General features: G+C 42.2%; 1 protein-coding gene, 1 long non-coding RNA gene and 1 pseudogene across 2 annotated transcripts in view; 2 read left to right on the forward strand and 1 right to left on the reverse strand.

The window, feature by feature from the left end:
• Positions 1-3,648: 3,648 nt before the first annotated feature.
• Positions 3,649-8,537, reverse strand: LOC100773041 (annotated as a pseudogene).
• LOC118239432 lies at positions 8,536-11,463 on the forward strand. Its single transcript, XR_004771497.1, has 2 exons — positions 8,536-8,666; positions 11,278-11,463. It is a non-coding gene; the product is annotated as an uncharacterized LOC118239432 (long non-coding RNA).
• A 2,866-nt stretch (positions 11,464-14,329) lies between these two features.
• Positions 14,330-21,319, forward strand: part of Mecp2 (methyl-CpG binding protein 2) — a 59,346-nt gene continuing 52,356 nt past the window's right edge. The window contains 1 exon segment of the mRNA XM_027432453.2: positions 14,330-14,448. The gene's annotated coding sequence lies outside the window, so the exon portion shown is untranslated.

A 21,319-nucleotide genomic window follows, 5' to 3' on the forward strand; every position in this document is an offset into this window, starting at 1 on the left:
TATAAAGAAAATATGCTATATTTACACAATGTACATATACACAGAGGATTGCCCAGCTGTTAAAAACAATGACATTATGAAATTTGAAGGCAAATGGATGGAAGTAGAAAAAAATCATCCTGAGTAAGGTAACTCAGACCCAGAAAGCCAAACATGATTTGTACTCACTCATAAGCGGATATTAACTGTAAAATGAAAGATAACTACAATTCACAGACCCAGAGAGGCTAGGTAACAAGGAAGGCCCAGGGATGGGGGGCACATGGATCTCTCTGGGAAGGGGAAATAGAAGAGATCTTGTGAGTGGACTGTGGTGGGTAGAAATGGGAACATGAGGGATAGGGTTGGGAGGGGAAGAGTACTGAAAGAGTTGACTGGAAAGGTGGCTCATTTCAGATGAGCTAGAAACCTGGTTCAAGGGAAACTCCCATGAATCTATAAGGATGAGTCCAGCTAAGACTCCTAGCAATAGTGGATATGTAGCCTGAACTGTCCAGCTCCTGTGACCAGGCAAGCCTTCTAGTAGAGGGATTGAGATACCAACCCAGCCACACAATCTTTGATTTACAGTCTGTCATGCCTATGGGATGTGCTGGGGTAAGGGTGACACAGAGACTATGGGAGTGGCCAACCAATGACTAGTCCAGAATGAGAGCAATGCCATGAGAGTGAGCCCACTCCTGACACTGCCTGGAGGGCCAGGACCTAGAGACTGGATGGGCTAGAGTCCAGGATAGAACCAAATATGTTTGGAGAAAAAAAATCGATGTAATGAGGGTCTAACCATATTCTACTATACTCATGGGTTGGTAACTACCCCAATTGTCATGGAAACAGATGCAGAGATCCATGACCAAACATTAGGCTGAGCTCGGGGAATCCTGCTGAAGACAGGGAGGATTTACAAGCCAGAATGGTCAAGGACATCACAAGAAAATCCACAGAAACAACTAACCTGGGCTCATAGGAGCTTACATAGCCTGAACCAACCACCTCTGACGTAGGCCTTCTACATATATATGACAGTTGTAAATGGCTTGGTCTATTTGTGTGACTCCTAACAATGGGAACAGGGACTGTCCCTAATGCTTTGGCTGGCTTTTGGGACCCTACTCCTCATACTGGGTTGCCTTGCCCAGCCTTAATACAAGTAGAGGTGCTTAGTCTTACTGCAACTTTATATGCCATGTTTGTTGATATCCATGGGAGGCCTGCCCTTTTCTAAACAGAAACAGGAAGAGTGGTTTCAGGGGAGGGAGGTTTGGGGAAGGGAATGGGAATTGAGGAGAGAGGAAACTGCAGTCAGGATGTAAAATAAATAAATAAATTTAATTAAAAATAAAAAGAAAAGAAAACATCCAAGAGAAAATGTCTTCCTTAGGGCATGAAAGGCTCATGTATGACCTGAATATATGTTGTAACCTCTGTGGACATTTGCCTAAATTCTCACCTGCAAGTAAATGGAAGAATTGGGCTAGGTCACTAGAGGATGTTTAGGTTTTGTGGTACAAATGGCAGGGTCTCTGGGGTTGAGGGAAGTAAAGATAATCAATTAACTTAATTAAATAATTAAAGTAATTAAAACATGATGGACAAAGAAGGAAAGAAAGAAAACAAGAATTATCAAGATTAATGGTGCTCCCAGGCCCACAGCTGGGCCTTGGGTTGGCTCACCCTAGCATCTACCCCATCCAGGACCTGCTGGAGTGAGGGAAGGGACTGGTCCTGCAGAACAGGAACAATACCTGCAAGATATTCATGTCTCGTGGTGACCAAGGGATATCCCAGAGGAGTTTCAGTGAGGATCTAGTGATGATGGTGTACCAGAAACCAGAGGCCTTGACCAATGACTCATTGCAGTGAACATTTGCTAGTAAAGCTAGTTGGATAAAAGGGTTACTGAATGACACACAAGGCTCCTACTGCCACCAGGACAAATGAGGAGGCGTGGAAGAGGCAGGAATGATGGAGAAGCCGAGAGGTTTTTTTTGCTGTTTTGTCTTATTCTTATTTTTGTTTGTTTCCTTGCTTGCTTACTTTGCTTTGCTTTGGTATGATTTTTTAAAATTTTGTTTTGAAGGGCATTACAGGGATGAGGGGAGAATATGGGGGGCCTGGGAGGTAAGTAGAATTGGGATATATGATGTGAAATTCCCAAAGATTCAATAAAGAAATTATGTTTAAAAATTAATGGAGCTCTAGGGATAAAGACTGGCTCCACTGTTAGAGGTCCCATAGACTTCCCTGGCCTCCTAACTGGCACCCACATTCAGAGGGCTTGGTTCTGTCCAATGCTGTTTCCCTACCTTTACAACTAGGGTCTCCGTGCTCTCACTTGGTAAGGTCAACTGATTCTGTGGGTTTCTCCAGCATGGTCTCGGCTCCTTTGCTCATCCCTCCTCCCTCTCCACAACTGGATTCCAGGAGTATGGTTCAGTGCTTAGCTATGGGTGCCTATTTCTGCTTGGATCAGCTACTGAATGAAGGCTGTAGGAATGGCAACCAAGGTAGACACCAATCTCACTATAGGAGAAGGGCATCAAAGGCAACCTCCCCACCACTGCTTGGATTCTTAGTTGGGGTCATCCCTGTGGATCCCCTAACTTTTCCCCTGTGCCAGACCTCTCTCTAAACCTGTACTGTCTCCCTCTATCAAGGCATCTCCTTTATTGCTCTCCTCTATTCCTCCCCTGTCTCAGTCCCCCTGATCCCTCCTGTTCTATACCTCCTCCCCTTCTCCTCCTCTCCCCTTCCCACCCCCCCATGATCCCAATGTACTCAGAGGTTCTTGTCCCTTTCCCCTTCTTCAGGGGACCATTAGGGTCTTCCTTGTTTCTTAGTTTCTTTGGTGGTCTGGATTGTAGGCTGGTAATCCTTTGCTCTAGGTCTAATATCCATATATGAGTGAATACATACCCTGCTTGTCTTTCTGTGATTGGGTTACCTCATTCAGGATGTTTTCTTCCAGTTCCATCCATTTGCCTTCGAATTTGAAGATTCTATTGTGTTTTTTTTTCTGCTGAGTAGTACTCCATTGTGTAAATATACCACATTTTCTCCATCCATTCTTCAGTTGAGGGGCATCTAGATTGCTTCCAGTTTCTGGCTATTACAAACAACCCATTCCCTATGGAGAGGTACTATTGCAGCCCAGATACATAAAAGAGGACCTAGGCCCTCCCCCAAATGATGTGATGGACTTTGATGGTCCCCCGTGGAGGTCCTCACTATCCTTGGGGAGTGGGTAGGGGTGACTTGGGGGGTCGTTGGAGAGCATAGAAGGATGGGAGGGTGAGGGAATAGGGGATTGATGTGTAAATAAGAGTACTTCTAAAATAAAAAAAGAAAAATTTAAAAAAAATTAATGGAGCTTTAACTGAGTCCATTTTGCTATGGTTCTGCAGGCCCTCAACAATCAACATACTTCAGAATGCACCAAACAGACCTGATAAAACAATATACCACAGACTTTGATTTGTTAAATACTACCCCTCCCTTGCCATCTGGCTCCAAGCATACTACAGGCAGGGAAGACTTACCTATTTGGAAAGAATTCCTAACACTTTTCCAGGATAGAATTCTGACTAGTCCAAAAAGGCCCTTCTTTTAAAGGTTGTGGGAAACGAGACACTGCAACTTTATTTAGTATCAACAGCATTTATTTGGAACAAATTCAGCTCCAGGAACTGGACAGTTTGAATGCAGGAGGAATTCCACCAATTCCTTCAATTTATAGCAGCTTGGCCAGTGTTCAGCTGTTGGTGGGGCCAATCCCAAGACTCCATCTGGCATCACATAGTGGCAGGTCCTGGAGGAGTTGGGGTACCAGTTGGCACAGGAGCAGTGGGCATGGTGCCTCTATTGTTTATGGCCACAACACCTCCCATAGCCATTTGCCCCATCTAAATCTCTTATTCTCTCACATCAGGGAAGGTTCCTTTGAATCCTTACTTTCGTCACTGCATCATTTCTTGTTGCCACCACATTTCTTCCTCAAGGTGCCTGCGCTTAAGTTCTGCCTGAGCTCTAACTGCTTTTGTTTCTGAACCTCTTGGTTATGAAGTTCCTCCATTCTCTGAAGCTGTTCTTGACACTTCATCAAATCCTGCCTTATTAGCATAACCTGGTGTTCATGGCATGCTGCCTCCATCTCCATCTGCAGCTTCTCAGGAGCCTTCCTGATGTTTGGGTGCATTTGATCTTGCTGTTACTTCTCCATCTCAATGAGTGTCTTACAGGAGGTGACACTGGCTGTGCAAATCTGGGTGGCTGTTCTCTCTCCTTGTGCAATTGCTGGGTTTTTTGTTTGTTTGTTTGGGTTGTTTTGTTTTTGTTTCATAACCAGCTTCTCTGCAAGTCCCTCTTCATCATCTAACTAACTGCTGCTCCACAGTAACAGGCCAAGGAAATGTGGTTAGAAGAATGAACCTTAGAGATACCTTGCTCAGCCTAGACAAAGGGGTGTGGGGATGGAAAGGTGCCTTGACCTTGCCTCAACAAGTTGATGGGACAGACTTAGTAGAATTCCTAGGGGAGGCCTCACCCTCTCCAAGGAGCAGATAGGAGGTGGGGGGGGAACTGGGATTGGAATGTAAAAATAAATTAATAGAAAAAAAAGTCAGAGAAAAAAGAATGAGCCTTCACTGAATCTGTCCAGAGGTTTCTGAGCAGCTGGCTTCCCTGAGAACTCAACAGTGTTTTTCCCTGCGGGCCTTCCTCAGTCAACCACAATGACCACATCCCTCTCCACCTGGCCAAACACAGAAAAGGTTTCTTCCAGCAGTTCGTTGAATATTTACTGAGGAAGGTTGCAGACTGTAAGGGATGCACTAAGACAGGCAAAGCACATGCACCGTTGCTTTCCACAGAGTGGCATATTGTCCAGCTGCACTCTGGCAATTTCCATTAAGGAGTCATATCTCCAAGCAAATAAAGGCAAGCCTTTATCCTTAAGAACGAAAATTTCACCTGCTTTCCCATAGTTCTCATAAAGTTTATTTGTTTCTTCCTCGGTGACATCAGGGGAAGATTGCCGACAAAAAGACAGCTATTCTGGAGGAAGTTCTCTCCTGGTTTTCTAAAATTCTTCAGGTCAATAGTTAAGCCTTCATTCTGTCTGGTCTTCTGTCCATTTACAGGTATTGGTGGACTGCTGCTGTTGCTGCTGGTTGTGATGGTGATGTTTATGATACTACCATGGAAGTATGGTTCTGTTTCTCCAAGTTCAAGGTTTTATTGCTCTGTATTTTTGCACCCTTGACTTCAATTTGAATACAGCAAACTTGACGTCCAGAACTCTAGTTATAGTTCTTTATGGTGTTTTTTAAATCATAAGTAGATGTTGAATTTTATCAAATGCTTGTAACTCAGCTGAGAATCCTCTAGTTTTTCCTATTGTGGTAAAAACAACAACAACAAAATCAACAAACAAACATACAAACAAAAAACATTCACTTGGATGATTCTGCCCCAAACTCAACTATTATCCTTGTTTTCTTCTTTCTTTACATCTGACATTCAATACTTTTGGCTTAATTTTGAACATACATCTTAAACACCACAACATATCATAATCCATCTGCTACTGCCCTAGCAGGACCTCCTTCCAGCTTTATCCTAGCATTTGAAGCAAAACAACAGCTTATCTATTTTCAAAGTCTTTATTTCTTTTCTTTCCATTTTTCATTTAAATTAGAAACAAGATTGTTTTACATGTCAATCCCAGTTCCCTCTCCCTCCCCTCCTCCCCTGCCTCCCACTAACACCCTACCTATCCCATACCTTTTCTGCTCCCTGAGGAGGGTGAGACTTTCCATGGGGGATCTTCAGAGTCTGTCATATCCTTTGGGATAGGGCCTAGGCCCTCCCCTGTGTGTCTTGGCTCAGGGAGTGTCCCTCTATGTGGAATGGGCTCCCAAAGTCCAGTCATAGGCTAGGGATAAGTACTGATCTACAAGAGGCCCCATAGATTTCCAAGGTCTCCTCACTGACACCCACGTTCATGGAGTCTGGATCAGTCCTGTGCTGGTTTCCCAGTGATCAGTCTGGGAACCAAGAGATCCCCCCCTTTTCAAGTCAGCTGTTTCTGTAGTTTTCACCAGCCTGGTCTGGACCCCTTTGCTCATCACTCCTCCCTCTCTGCAACTGGATTTCAGTTCAGTTCAGTGTTTAGCTGTGGGTGTCTGCTTCTACTTCCATCAGCTGCTGGATGAGGGCTATCGGGTGGCATATAAGTTAGTCATCAATCTCATTATTAGGGGAGGGTATTTAAGGTAGCCTCTCCTCTGTTGCTTAGATTGTTAGTTGGTGTCATCCTTGTAGCTCTCCAGACATTTCCCTAGTGCCTGGTTTCTTTGTAAACCTATAATGGCTCCCTCTATTAGGGTATCTCTTTTCTTGCTCTCCTCTATTCTTTCCCTGACTCAACCTCATGTCCTCCTCACCCCTCCTCTTCTCCCCTTCTCATTCTCCTAGCTCCCTCTCCCCTCCCCCCATGCTCCCAATTTTCTCTGGAGACCTTGCCCTTTCCCCTTCTCCAGGGGACCATGTGTTTCTCTCTTAGAGTCCTCCTTGTTGCCTAGCTTCTCTGGGGGTGTGGATTGTAGGCTGGTAATCCTTTGCTATAGGTCTAAAATCCATATATGAATGAATACATACCATGTTTGTCTTTTGTGATTGGGTTACCTCGCTCAGAATGGTTTCTTCTAGTTCCATCCATTTGCCTGCGAATTTTAAGATTCCATTGCTTTTTTTCTGCTGAGTAGTACTCCATTGTGTAAATGAACCACATTTTCTCTGTCCATCTTCGGTTGAGGGGCATCTAGGTTGCTTCCAGGTTCTGGCTATTACAAATAATGCTGCTATGAACATCGTTGAACAGATGTCCTTGTTGTATGAGTGTGCTTCTTTTGGGTGTATGCCTAAGAGTGGAATTGCTGGATCTTGTGGTAGACTGATTCCCATTTTCCTGAGGAATCGCCATACAGATTTCCAAAGTGTCTGTACAAGTTGGCACTCCCACCAGCAGTGGAGAAGTGTTCCCCTTTCTCCACATCCTCTCCAGCATAAACTGTCATTGGTGTTTTTGATTTTAGCCATTCTGACAGGAGTAAGATGGTATCTCAGAATTGTTTTGATTTGCATTTCCCTGATGGCTAAGGATGTTGAGCACTTTCTTAAGTGCCTTTCAGCCATTTTAGATTCCTCTATTGAGAAATGTCTATTTAGTTCTGTACCCCACTTTTAATTGGATTGTTTGGTATTTTAGAAACTAGCTTCTTGAGTTCTTTGTATATTTTGGAGATCAGTCCTCTGTCAGATGTGGGGTTAGTGAATATCGTTTCCCATTCTGTGAGCTGTCGTTTTGTCTTACTATGTCTTTAGCCTTAGAGAAGCTTCTCAGTTTCAGGAGGTCCCATTTATCAATTGTTGATCTCAGTGTCTGTGCTACTGGTGTAATGTTCAGGAAACAGTCTCCTGTACCAATTCATTCAAGAGTTATCAAAGTCTTTATTTCTATGTAAAAATTTAAGTTCTAAGTACTTGTATGTTTAGTATGACCCTTAGGATTCTAGTTTGTTTCCTTGCTCAGTTGTAAAACGGTGCCTAGCAAATAAATGAATGGAGGTGGGAGCCACATTTGAATCTTGTTGAGCATAAGTTTAATACAAGAAGTATTGGATGATGAGTGATATCAGGGTAAGGTTGCTATGACACTCCTACCTGATATCCTATTACCTAAACCTTCCCTCATACTTTAGATTGAGATTGCTGGGTCCCAGGTCCCAAAATATGTCTTCAAAGCAGTGCTGCTTTCTTTGGGCTCACTGCCTTTTATACATATTTCCACCTCACTATCTGATCCAACAATGACATCTCATATGGGCTTGGCACGTACCATCTTGCCACCATAGAAGTCTGCAAAGACCAAGGTTTCATATGTTGAGTTTACTGTGACACCTGGAAATTAAGTGGAATAATATAATACGTGGGCCCTTTAAAACAAGTCCCTTTGCTTGGAACAATGTCAGGCTTCTCAGCAGGCAACTTTTGCTGCTTCTACTGAAAATGATGATACTAAGAAAGTGCTGGCGCCATCAAATGTTTATTGCAGCATATCAGATGCTCTTGTGGATCGAGGGTCAAATGCTCAGCAGGGCGGCGCTAATAGGCGCCAAGAGCCTAGGCTTTCTTAAGCGCCAGCATCCACTAGGGCCCCATTAATCCTTAGCATTCAAATGCAGCCCACAATACCAGTCCCACCGCGCCCTAGCCGCCTCTTTTCCCTAAATGACAGTCCACTGCCACCAATCCGCAGCTGACTGGGATCCGCCCCCTTTTCCCTGGCCTAAAGAGACAGGAACTCCTGCCAATTGGAAGCGTCATTGCTCTAAGGCTCCGCCACAGCCTGGGCGCCACAGCCAATGGAGGGTAGGGTTGACGAAGCTCCGGAGGAGGGGTGCGGGTGCGCAGGTGCAGCAGCGAGCAGGCTGGCCCGGAGGGCGGGGCGCGACGTCGGCCGTGCGGGGTCCCGGCATCGGTTGCGCGCGCGCTCCCTCCTCTCGGAGAGAGGGCTGTGGTAAAAGCCGTTCGGAAAATGGCCGCCGCCGCGCCGCTGCCGCCAGTGCCGCGCCGAGCGGAGGAGGTGGAGGCGAGGAGGAGAGACTGTGAGTGGGACCGCCAAGGCCGCGGGCGGGGACCCTTGCCGGGGGCGGGGGTAGGGGCGGGACGTGACGCGGGAGGGGCCCGCAGGGTCGGGCAACAAGGCTGGCAGATGGCGTCCCTCCTGTCTACCCTCCCCCTCCTTCTACCGCCGGTTGTGGCTTTCTCCTCCACTCGTCACCCTCAGTCGCGAGCGACCTTCCTCAGCCCGATCTCCCTGGAACCACCTTAGAATGACTCCCTCCCGCTGCCCGCCCCTTCTGTGTGCATCCTGGGCCTGGGCCGTGCAGGCGCCCTTGTCGTCTGGGTTTCATGAGTTGGGGTTGCGCGCGCTCCTGCCCTTCTTGGGGCTTTGGGCCGTGGCAACGTCGCGCGCCCGCGGTCCCGGCCTCTCCCTGGATCGCGCTGTCCCCACTCCTTTGCGCGCCCCCTCTCCCGTTACTCGCCCCCCCCCCAGCACGCACATACTGTTGCGCGTGCGCAGTCCACCTCCCGTTGGGAGAGTGCGCCACAAGGGCTCCTGAGCGCTTACCCCCTTCTCTGGTCTTTGCTTCCCCTTCCTCCTCACCCATTCCATGACTTTTTGCCCCCACTGCAAGCGAGTCGGTCTTCCAGCTCCATTCCCCATTTGGCAGAAACAAGTAGATGGGGGTTATTGTCCACCCACATAAAGGACTAGACATTATGTTCTGGGTCCCACAACTCATCATAAAAGGTGGTTATAGTTCTCATCAGGAACCGTGGGCAGGGGACTGTGCGTTCCTCAGCACCTGAAGCTCTTTCGTGAGACCATGCCCTCAGGGTGCTCTGGTTCTTTGGGGGTGCTGTACGGTGGCTTTGGAATATGAGCGTCTTCCCACCCCACCCCCACCCTGCTTCGACAGCGATCATCCAGTTACATAAGTGGAATGGGACATTGTATGTAACGGGCTTTCTTCGTTCTGGAGCGCTCAGGATCTCCAGTACCAGATGGGGCAAGTTCATCGCATCGCTGGGACTCCTGTCGATTATCTCTGAAAGTTCATTCTCTTTCTAGTTTGGTTGTGGCTAAATCACTTAAAATAAAACACAGGTGACTTTTATGTGGCAATGTTTCCGAGGCTTTTGCACTGAAGGTTTAAAGTCATTATGCAGTCTAAAAAGATTGCTATCACAAGAAAGACCCCCATATGACATTGCTAAGTATGGACCCCTGAAGGCAAAGCTTGCTAGGGAGTAACTCTGCTAGTTCTTTGTGTTCGGGTATGGGTTGATCACAGCAAAAATGGGCTCCACCACAAAATTGATATTCCTGACTCATGGTCAGGCAGATAGGTGCTTCTGGTTATTTTTTCCAGGAACACAAATGGGCTCTGTTGAGCCATTTGCATGTTGTCTCCAGTGTTTGGAATCACTACCCCAAACAGTGAGAGAGACAATAGGATCAAATACAGGGTTATTGATACTGGTCATAAAACATAATGGTGCTAATTGGCTGAGATGTTTGTAGGACTCTCACAAGTTCTAGGTATTTTATTATACTATATAATTGAAGCCAATTTGTGCCTTGATAGTAACATTGTACTAATAGGTAATTATTACTGTAGTCGAGAATTTTGGGGTTTGTGGTTGGAATTGTCATGTGAATCTCAGAAGTTTCAATTAATAACATGATTAACCTGACCGTTTGGGTCCTTTGAAGTATGCCGGATCTCTATAAAAAGATTAAGTCTGGATTGTTTAGGTCTTTGGGGAATTTCCACCAAGGATTTGGAAAAATACACTTTTATTTATGGGCTTTTGTTTTTGTTTGTTTGTTGGTTTTAACTTCAAATCTTATTCAGAAAGCCTAGGAAACACTTGCATTTATTTTCTACTTGGGTATGTCAGAACCTTAAAGAATCCAAACAGTTTAGAAGAAGTACAAATGATCTAAAATGAGTTGGTGCACATGACCCATTCTTGTCAGAGCAGCCAAGTGGCTGATCAACAGAGTGCATTCATTTTCACAAACAAACTGAAGCCTTGCTTGTCGAAGATTCCAAGGTTTGTACATTTGAGCCTGAGCTAAGTTGGACTCTTTAGTTTATTTTCATATTCTTCAACGTATTTGCTTCCTTCAGGTGCCCTTCCAGTTATCTATTTGTTGTACTCCTAACTCTCTAAAAAGTGTAAGTAACTTCTAGAATACAGTTTCTTTTCAAATTGTCTGGTGACATCTGAAGTTAGTATGTCCTGAGAGTTGAGTTAATGTGTCCTGAGAGTTTGAAAAATCTGTATGGCTTTCTTGCTAATATTAACTATTGCATATTCCTATTTCCTTTCCATGAGGATGTGCCTTGAATGTTTTAAAGCTGCAGTAGCAGATCTTTGTTTCACTTAGGAAGAAAGCATCATGTAGTGTCAGTTGTACTCTGAGAATTTTTTAAAACTTTGTTGTTGTTTTTGTTGTAATTGTGATCAGACCCAGGACGTTGTGTATGCTAGGCAATCACCCCACAGTTGAGCTATACCCCTAGCTTTCTACTCTTTCCTTCATGCTGTTTGAATCCTGAAGTACATCTGGGGCACTGCATAAACCACAAAGATTTTGGAAGTTTATGATCCGTTTTTGCAATCTGTGTTTATATTTTCCAGATAGAGTTGTACCCTCTGCCTGATCTGCTTCTATGAGGCCTAATCTACTGGGGGCAGGGAGGCAAAGCTATGGAGTTTGAAAGAAAAATCGACTACAGTCCCATGTGCCAGTGCCCCAACTCCACCCAAGCAGTCCTGAGAAGTTTGTTTCTTTAACCTAGAATAAAGAACAGCAGTGGTAAACTTGTTAGCCTGTTTGCATGGTAAACTATATCCTGAACCTTTTATCTTTCCTAAAGGTGACTATCAGTGAGAATCTTTTAACTGGTTAAGAGCATTTTATCACCATGCTGTCTGAGTTACCTCTGGGAAACAGAGAATCATGGACAATGACATTTGTAGTAACCAATGTTTTAAGCACAGTCTAGACTGGAGAATTAGGAATGTGGCAAAATATCTCATTTTCATCATCTGCTCTGGTAACATCTGTGCAGACCAAGCTATGTGACTGAGAGAAACAATCTCTTTTTGAGTAAAGAACACTAGTGTTCTTCCAAGGGAAGGGCATAGTCCTCAGTGCCCATTACAGCCTTTTGTAGTTGTCCAGTCAGCACTGTACCTACTCATCATTTCGGGGAGGACCAATGTCAGTGGTTCCCTCCTTCCAGGGCTTGCTTATATAGAAGGTGTATGTGCTCTTCTGTTTTCCACAATTTTCTTCTGCTTTTCTCTTTCAAGGAACATTTTCTTTTGAAAGTTTGATTTGTTCTTGATGGCTTAAATACTTGATTAGACCACTTTCATGGTAGATACAGTGTGTGAGATGACTGAGTGGTAGCAAGACTCTGAGAGAAGGCAATGTTAAAGGGGGCGGTGTGACCAGAGTAAATATTGGCCTTTTTTTACCTTCTTCTGGGGGCTCTGCTAGCATTGGATGTCTGCTCACCTAGTGTAGCTCTTTGCCAGTACTGTGGATGTCTGGACTCTTTTTATTGACCAAGCCTTAGTAAAAGTGTGCTTATCTCCCTTTCCTAAGAACCAGAGGTGTTAAAGCATGAACATTTTTGTTTGATTTTCACCTAACTATACTCATTTTTAGTTTTTTTTGTCTGAAATCTTGAGTTAATTAACGAACTCAAACTTTTTAAGAGCTTAGAATTAAGCTTAGTTCAGTACCTGAAAAAAAAAGGGCTGAAGATAGATGGTTCAGTCAGTAGTAGAGTGTTTGCTTTGCACATGCAGGGCACTGATTTCAGTTCCAGTACTACAAAAAATAAAACAATAAAATTGTATGTACGTAAAACTGTGGTCTTGGGGGCTGGAGAGATGGCTCGGAGGCTAAGAGCACTGACTGTTCTTCCAGAGGTCCTGAGTTCAATTCCCAGCAACCACATGGTGGGTCACAACCATCCGTGATGAGATCTGGTGCCCTCTTCTGGTGTGCAGATATACATGGAAGCAGAATGTTGTATACATAATAAATAAATAAAATGTTTAAAAAAAAAACAGTGGTCTTGAGAACTTGTGACTTTGCAAGCCCTTCTAAACAAGGTATTGGTTTGATTTTTTATTAGGCGAGCATCCAAAAAATACTAACTTTGGGATTTCAAAGTGTTCCATTACTTAATTCTATGACTTAAGGAAATTATGGGAATGAAGAGGTTTTACTGAGTCTTAAAAGGTAACTGTAGGCATCATCTAGGGAATTGGCAATCAGCTGCCAAGGACTTGATTGCTGTTGCCCTTCATCTGGATTTGACCACATGAGTGACTATAATAGTCTTAAGTTGTATAATGTAAGCTTTTCTTTTAGTCTAAAGATAAAAAGTATTATTGCTGGGAGAGCCAGGTATCTGAAATTAGCTAATATGGAGCAATTTAGGTTTTTAACAAGGAACAATGGGTATCCTGATGGCAACATCCTTATTTGAACATGTGTTCAAAAACAAGAGAGGCTGAAACAGGAAGATCTGAGTTTGATGACATCTGAACTATATAACAGAACTGCCTTAAAAAGTAACAACAATGACCTCCCTTGGGAGCAGAAAGGATATATGATAAGTAGGATGTTAGTGGGGGTCATGGGAGGAGGGGAGAGAGAAGGAACTGGGATTGACATGTAAAACAAGCTTGTTTCTAATTGAAATTAAAAAATGGAAAAAGATGGAAAAATTGTCACTTCATATCTTCAATTTTTAGTTGAAATATAAAGTGTTAATATATTTCATTTTTCTCAATTAAAAAAAAGTAACAACAAGGACTGGAGAGATGGCTCAGCGGTTAAGAACAATGGTTCCTCTTCTAGAAGACCTAGGTCCAATTTCTACTACCTTAATCGATCGAGACTCACAGTGATCTATAACTCCAGTCCCAGGGGATCTATCTGATGGCATCTTCTTCTGGCTTCAGCAGGCACTACATGCAGATGGTGCACAGACATGCGTTTAGATAAATGCTCATATATATATTCTAAAAAAATGTTAAGAAAAATAACAAAAAATAACAAAATAGTCAAAAGACCTATCAACTCAATGTGTTATAGACATTGAGATTTACTGATTTGAGAGGCTTACAGTAATTGGTTAAGGATGTACTTCTATATTTTGAATGATGGCTTTGGCTCTCCTGGTGCTTTTTGTCTTTTATCTCAAGGTGAAAGCCCCTTTGTGTGATGTTAGAGCAGTTCCTTGCAGCTTTGACTGCTGGAAGCAGAAGGGAAACTTGGCTTCTGGATTTGGTGTGTTCTTTTTGAGGTGATGTTTTGATGTTGCATGCAGTTTTGAACACATTCTATCCTTGAATTTTCCCTGTATGACTTGGTAGAAGAAATACTTACCAGAAATCACCACTTTTGGAATGCATTGTAGTTTCAAAGTGTTCCCCAGAGGTGTCAAGACCTCTGATAGTGTCAATTTTAACAAGCATAAATCTTGTTTTTATTTTAGCATTCTGTGTCTTGTGGCAGTACTTGCAGTTTATTCTTTGCTTCTAACTAGAAGAGCTGGGAAGTAACAGTACTTTGTGTTGATCTTCAAAATGTCCCAAAAGCCTTGGGAAAAAGGTGCAGCTCAATGGGGACTTTCAACTTACAATTTTCTTTGTTTTAGGCTCCATAAAAATACAGACTCACCAGTTCCTGCTTTGATGTGACATGTGACTCCCCAGAATACACCTTGCTTCTGTAGACCAGCTCCAACAGGATTCCATGGTAGCTGGGATGTTAGGGCTCAGGTAAGTAACCTTCCTTTTTTTTTTTTTAGTATATGTCCTGGTTTGGCCATCTGTTTTTAAAACAAAATTTAAAAAGGAAAAAAAAGATAATACTCTTGGACAGTATAAAAGTACCCCAAAGACAAAAAAAACATAACTGGGCCAAACTGTGCCATATAATAAAAAAAAGTCACTTCCCTGAGCCCTGAAAGGTCAGTTCAGTTTGGGTAGAGTTACTTGGTAGTCACAATGTGATCTGGGGGTGGGTGTCAGATTAGAGCTGGAACTGGTGATCTGCAGCTTCAGTTCACCTTGAAGCAGGAGAGTGTTTGTCCTGATCTCTTCCTCTATGCTGCTGCTCTTACCTAGCAGTCTTCAGCATGATGCTTTCTTTGCTTTGGTTTGGGCTAAATGACTAACTGGTCAATGTTAGAAAAAAAGTGCTGTACTGCATTTTCAGATACAGGAACTGGTAATTTGGTTCCCTAGAAGGGCACCCTTCTGAAAGTGCCACAGAACACTGGAGACTGTGGCTAATGATGCTTGCTTGCTGTACTCCTGTGATGGAGTGCACTCAGACACATGTGCAGCTCTTGGGATTCTACAGTAGAATAAATGCTTTTGGAAAAGCTGGACAGCTAAGTCATTGTAGACCTGACATTTATGTGACAGATCTGCTGCACTGTGGAACCATTGTGTCGATTTTAGTTTTTTAAGAATGGATTGTTCTGTAATTTCTCATCCTTTTTCAAGCCCAAACCTCTCAAGTCTTTTTTTAAGTCAGTAGTTATTCCAAGTTTGATATTTTTATCACCTGGATTTTTATATGATAAAACAGATAATTCCAATTGAATTTCCATTTTCTACAAGAGAAAATGTTGACTGTTACACGTGCTGCATTGTGATTGTAGCTGAGACCCCCAAGTAGCATTTTCTGTATATCTACTATTTATTACATCTCATAAATCTATTGTGTACATACACATTAGCCCCCCCACATAGCATATTTATCTGGGGGATTAAGTTTTAGGTAGAGGAGAATAGAAGGAAACGAAGACCATAGTACTGCCTCCAGGTCCCAGGATTGGTTCTGTTTGTGATCCTATGACTTTAGTTGTCATTTCCCCTTACTGTGATGGGGTGTGCTCAGGACCTGGCTGACTATTCTTTGTGCTCCACATATTTATGCTGGTGGGAGTTATATGGCTAGTGCTTTGCTTGGGAATTCTGTGGAGTAAATGTAATACCAGCAAAGATGGGTTTCTTCTGGTAGATGTTGAGCTGGGAGTGGTTTGTTTTTTTATAGTATTTTTCTCAGTTTACAAATGCCTTTATGAAAAAGGTAGTAATGACACTACACATGTTTCTCCAAAGAAATACAGAAAAGATGGATTTTTTTAGAAAAATCTTACTACTTACAAATGAGAAAAACATAGCCATTTGAGTTCAAACAATAAAATTTGTCTTTACTTGTAAAGTGTATTATATCTTTTCTACTTTTAAAAAAAATGGCAGGCATGGTGGTGTACAACTTTAATCTCAGCCCTTGGGAGGCAAAGGCAGGTGGATGGATCTTTGTGGGTTTGAGGCCAGCTTAGTTTACATAGAAATTTCCAGGCCAGCCAAGGCTATATAGCAAGACCGTGTCTCAAAAAACAAAATGATAAAACTTTGAAATAGAACTTCTACATGAGCCAGTCATTTTGAAGAATGGCTTCCTAGACTTGGAGGTACTGGTAGATCTTGATATATCACTTTTACAAGTAGCTGTCTCAGTTCTTGGGGCTGCATAATTAGATAGCTATATTTTAAATCTGTTCTATTTTCATTACTACTGAAGTTGAACCTAGTAATCATTGGCCATTTGTATCTGGCCTGTGTGAATGGTATGTTCATATTCTGTGTTCATTATTTCACTAGAATGTTTTTCATTATTTTTAATTCTGTGTGTGTTTCTGTCTGTCTCTTTAGGAGTGCATGTGTATATGAGTGTGGGTACCTGCAGAGGCCAGAGGTAGATGCTCTTGGAGCTACAGATATGGACAGTTGTAAATGGCCTCACATGAGTGTTGAAAACTGAACACAGGTCTACTGCAAGAGCAGCAAGTGCTCTTAGCTGCTAAGCCATCTCTCCAGACCCCCAAAATACTTCTTTTTAAGTGGGTCTATAAGAAACCAGGGCCTTGAACTTTCTAGAGCCACTGAACTGAATACCTAACCTTTGTAAGAACTCTTAATATATTAAGGATTTTAACTCTTTGTCATGGTGCAGATATTTTCCCTACACTATCATGTTTTTTGATACTGCTTCTACTATATAAAATCTCAGGCAGCTCAATGACTGGCTTAAAGATACTTCCACCAAGCCTAATGACCTGAATTTGATCTCCAGAAGCCACATTCTAGATGAGAACCTCCTGCAAGTTGTTGACTCCAACACGTTGTCCTTAGACCTACGCATATGTACTGTAGAACACATGTGCAAAATGTACTCACTAAAAAAAGTTAGGATTTCTTTTGCTTTTAGAAAGTGTTTTCTAGGGGCTAGAGAGATGGTTTAGTGGTTAAGAACATAAGAACACTTGCTGCATGGCCCAGCAGTGGTGGCACATGCCTTATAGTCAAACATTTGGGAGGCAGAGGCAGGCAGATCTCTGAGAGTTTAGTCCACAGAGCAAGTTCCAGGACAACCAGGGATACACAGAGAAACCCTGTCTCAGAAAAGCCAAAAAAAAAAAAAAAGAAAAGAAAAGAAACCCAAAACCAAAAACTTGCTGTTCTTGCAAAGGGCCTGTATTCAGTTCCCAAAATTCACAACTGGGTATAACTCCTATTTCAAGGGATCCAAAGCTCTCTTCTGTCCTCCACAGGCTTCAGGCATGCACATGGGAATAAACATACATGCAGGCAAAGCACACATAAGATTAATGTTTTATAAAAGAAAGTTTTTCTGCTGAGTCTATTTTCACTTTCATTTTCTTTCTGAAAAAGATTGATGTATTGTATTTACAATATATACATACTTAATGTACATTGTAAATTCATGTTTGTTTCATTCTTTTTTCAATTATATTTGTGCGTGCATTTGTGTTAGACTAAGGGATTATTAGGCTTGGTGCCATGCCTCTTTTGTCTCTCTAGCCCTTAGATAGTTTTTAAAATTAGTTTACAAAATGATGGTTTCATTATGGTATTTTCCTATGTATTCTGTTCTGTTGCTCATTCTTCCCTATTCCCTTTCCTGTGTCCTACTAGTCCTCTTTACAGAAGTTCCCTTTCTGGTTTCATATCATATGTATTTTATTACCCGTACTCCTTTTAAGATTGCCCTATGTTTTCTGAAATACTGATTTTTTGTATTTAATTTTGGGGTGGGATGATTTCTAGAAAACACTTGGTTTTGTCTTAGCTATTTGGTGAACTAGTCACTCAGTTTTCAAATTTATCAAATGCTGTCTTCTTTAGATAAACAATCTCTTAATTGTTTTTTTCCTGTTTTCTCTGTAAAGTTGTGTTTTGCTTTTCCTGAAGTTTGGGGAGCTATCAAGCCTATTCGTCAACATTTATTCATTCATTCACTTGTTTGAGTACCTACTTTGAGGTAGGGGCAGTGCTAAGGCATGGTATTGGCACTTGATGGATGTGAGCTATAGTCCTTTCACAAGACGTGAACACAACAGATACTCACAAAAGCAGGTTTTTGATAAAATGGTAAGAGTCTAGAAGAGTGTGTGTTGAATTAAAAAAAAAAACAGGTGTAGTGGCACACCCCTTTAGTCCCAGCACTTGGGAAGCAGAGGCAGATACGCCCTCAGCTGCAGCCATTAAGAGCACCACTTGTGCACATTCACTACTTTCCCTTTTAAAAGGGCCCTGCCCAGCCACCCTTCTCTGTCTCTCTGTGTGTTGTTCCCCCACCCACACTCTTCTCTACTCCTTCTGCCACAAGAGGCCAGTCTTCCTCTTCCCTCCCCCTCTTCCCTTGATCCTTTTCCCATTCCGTTTCCCCACAATAAAAATCCCTCCACCCAAGCTCTGTCATATGGCATCTTTCTCTCACATGCCACTTTTTAAAATTACAACAAGTGGAACTTGCTAGGTCAAAGGATATATGCATTTTAAAACTTCAAAATACTGCTAAACAAAGAGGTGGCCATTTGGTTGTAGACTTTTAGAGGGAAAATTATGAGTAGATGAACACATGAATTTATGACTACAGGACTATTTTAGAGATTGGAGTGTAATTGGGCTAGAAGGAGTTGTTTTTAGCAGTTAGCACTAGAAAACAAAAGTTTGGAAGCTTCCATTTCATAAAAATACAATCTCATGTGAGCAGGGCATTTCAGGCAAGACATTTTACTTGAGAATTTCAGGTAGTTCTCTTTGTGAATCTTAAAGAATATAGAATATTTTTATATTGAACCATTCTAAGTTGTGGTAGCTCCTTTTGATGCCTGACTGAAGAGTCGTCCTCAGATGCTGGACCTTCTGCCTCCTTCCTGGTTTATTTTGCATAAAGACTATCCTGTAAGTATATGGGACTAAATTGCTGTTGCTTCATTTCTCTATGACTATTGTAGTATATATAGCAATACTTTATAAATATAACCTCTACTGATTGAGCTTCTGTTGTGTAAGGTAACTGTGCTAGCTAGTGTGGACTGTTCTTAACCCTGGCTTAATGTAGATACAGATGAGCAAATGGGCTGTGATTTTCCAAGGGGTTGACCACTATGATTTGTGAAAAGTATATGCCACTGAGGGAGCATATACAATGTTAGATTTGGGGAATGGAGGCAGAGAACAATTTAGTTTTCTTTATTTTAAATGGCAGTCAACACCTGAATAGTAAGGAGACTTTAGCTGAGTCCAAGAGAAAGCATCAGTAGGAAAAAAATGAGTCTTAAAGATAGACTAGAATGCCTGGTAGCTAAGGCATGAGAGAATATGTGGGGCTGGCTCAGAGTGGCTTACTCAGTACATAGAAATTGGCAGGTGTGAGTGTCGAGCTGGGGCCAGTGTATGGGAACTCTTGCATTTTCAGGCATGTAGTACAGATGTTCTGGCAGCTGTATACCAGGTATGCCAGGAAGGCTTAGCTTTCCTTTCAGCTACATCATGCTCTGAGGTATTACTCTTACCCTCAGAGGCAACAAGCAGTTCCCATCCATCCATCCTGTTCCATTTCCACACTGAATTTGTTCCAGAGGGGATCTACTTCTGTTACCTTCCCATTCTACCTATTGGGCCTCCAGGGCCCACATAGATATCTTCATAGAACCTCCTTCCACTGCACTTTTGCCCCAGGAGACTGGCAGATGTTAACTAGGACAGGGCTTTTCCTTCCAATGTAGTTTATTCTCTATTAACTTAGTAATGCTAAATAGTGGCATCCTGTGAGGTGGTTTAGACTTCCACAAGAGTAGAAGCTATCTGTGATACTAAATGACACTTAGTTCTCTTGATTTTTTATTCTAGGAAAATAATTTACCACTAACCTATACCTCCAGCCCTTAAACCCTTACTGATGTTTATTTGTTGTTTTTTTTAATCTGTGAATGTTTTTGTTTTTGATACAGTGGTGATTTGTAGCACTAACTGGCCTAGAACTTTTTGATTTTTTTGAAAGTCTCATATAGCCCAGGCTAGCCTCAAAATCACTATGTGGCTGAGAATGATCTATGTCGCAATACCTGGCTTTACTATTTTTGAACAAGACTTTGATAGTGAAGAAGTATGTGAGCAAACTTGCTCCTTTCTTGTCATTGACCAGATCTACCCTGATAAGCCAATGTTAACAATACTTGTTCTAATTCTCCCAACCTGGGCTCAGGAGCTGAAACTACAACTTTCTCCCAGATCCTCTGAGCTTTCAACTTTCCTATCCTCGATAGGTCATTCTAAGGTTCTGTTCTACAGTCTTCCTAGCCACCTTACTCATGTGGGAGCTAACTAAGTACTTTTTGACTTATCCATAAGTGTTAGCAATTTGCATATTCCTGTCAGCCTCCTTTTATAGAACTCAGAAACAGTCCAGCTAAACCCCAATGGTTAACATTAATTTCCCTGCCTTCTAGAAGCAACCAGTCTGCTGAAATTAATCAGGACATGTTGCCTATAGGGTTTATGTTGTACATACAGCATAGTATATTTTACAATGCTTAGCAACTTTGCAGGATGCTGCTGTATGCAACTCCTTTCTTTTTTAAAAAAGTATGGTAATATTGATCTTTGAAGGTCATGTTCATTTGTGTCTCCTTTTGATATGGGAACATTTCTGCAACAGCAGCCTAGCTAACCAGAGTCTTGACTAAATGGAATTAGAAACAAGGATTGGCATTTGGCTTATGTTTACATCCTTTGGTCCTATTAACCAAGAAGTTGTTGCATCTCTGTGTTTGTAAAATCTTTCTACAAAAAACATGGCATCTGTACCTAGTCTTAACTCTCTATCTCTCCTTTGTAACCTTCCATGTTTCTACTAAGCCATGGATTTAATACTTTACATCACAATCTTAGTTTTCTCCATATGAGTTGATTTCGAAAATCTTAAAATATTTTGGCTTGTTTGGGGCTTCTAATACTCCTGGGTGTTCTTCCCAAATTTGGGACTCTATCCTGTTCTTTTTGTTTTTTCAAGACAGGGTTTCTCTGTGTGTAACAGTCCTAGTTGTCCTGGAACTCACTCTGTAGACCAGGCTGGCCTTGAACTCACAGAGATTGGCCTACCTCTGTGGTAATCTTCTGAGTGCTGGGATTAAAGGTGTGTGCCAGCATGCCCAGCATTTTTGTAAATGTTTTGAACATTATATATTAGTGTTCCTTGTGTTTACTTGCCTAGTTGTTGAAAGTTTTTCATCTGTGTCCAATACCTGATAATCCTAAATCTTCA

Source organism: Cricetulus griseus, chromosome X (assembly GCF_003668045.3).
Source record: "Cricetulus griseus strain 17A/GY chromosome X, alternate assembly CriGri-PICRH-1.0, whole genome shotgun sequence".
Classification (NCBI taxonomy): Eukaryota; Metazoa; Chordata; class Mammalia; order Rodentia; family Cricetidae; genus Cricetulus; species Cricetulus griseus.